Here is a 1,092-nt window from a genome sequence, read left to right as displayed (position 1 = left end):
GGGGAGCAGAGAGACTGCAACAGACTTCAGTGGCTTGAATCTAGACTGAGGTAGTGAAGCTGTAGATTTGTAAGGTGGGTAAAGTCAGTGGGTTCTGAGCTGAGATGCCACAGCACTCCACCAAGGGTGACAATGTGAGAATGTCTCCAAAAAAATAAATGTCGTTTAAAATCATACAATATACAACATATTTCATAGGCAGATATGTGTGCACACATAAGAAATGGTGGCTCAGGCCAGAAATGAAACAAAACATGTTCTAAAAGACTACTAGAAGAATAAGTAAATCTCCCGTGACCACATGAGATGGTTTATCTGATGTGTACACTTCGACAAGTGACATATCGGTTTCCTGGGGAAATGCTGTGATGGGGCATACCGAAAGTGAACACTAAAAGTCCTTAGTTTGCTTCAAACAGCACCATGTCCAGGAATCTCCCCCAGTTTGCTAATAAACTACGTGAGACAACAGAATGCCAAGGATTATTCAGAGGAACGTACAGCAGCCCTCAGAAAAATATGAATTGTGTATTCGTTCTATATCACAAAAGCCACAGAAGGTCACCAGTCTGACCAAAGTATTCAAATGTAGGTTGTGCCAGGCCACTGAATTATTCTGCCAGGCTGGGCAGGTGTCTTCTGGGAAAACCCTCCATCCTCAGACCACCTGCATATTCATCTCCTTTCATTTAATCTCCCTAATCCCAATTTCTCTGAGCCAAAATCTACACTGCCAGAAAATGCTATTTAAGGAAAAACGTGTAAAACTTACTGTCTATCCAGGTTGAAATAGTGATGGGTTAAATGTTCTTTCACAGCTAAAAACAATTCTCTCTCCTCTACCTTTTCTGCCCATGTTTTTGTGCTTTTGGAAGACCGACTACCCCAGGACATGTCGTTTATATACATAGAGCAAATAAGGAAACTCGGTCACCATGCAGGGGAATGGGCTCTGTCACCTTGTGTTTTTGGCCAACTTCCCCAGAGTAGTGTCTAGAGCAGCGGTTCTCAACCTGTGGGTCGCGACCCACAGGAACGGTATTAAAGGGCCGCGGCATTAGGAAGGTGGAGAACCACTCGTCTAGAGAGAAA

Source organism: Otolemur garnettii, unplaced genomic scaffold (genome assembly GCF_000181295.1).
Source record: "Otolemur garnettii isolate 467f Iridium unplaced genomic scaffold, OtoGar3 scaffold00054, whole genome shotgun sequence".
NCBI classification, from domain to species: domain Eukaryota; kingdom Metazoa; phylum Chordata; class Mammalia; order Primates; family Galagidae; genus Otolemur; species Otolemur garnettii.
This window is presented reverse-complemented; position numbering follows the sequence as displayed.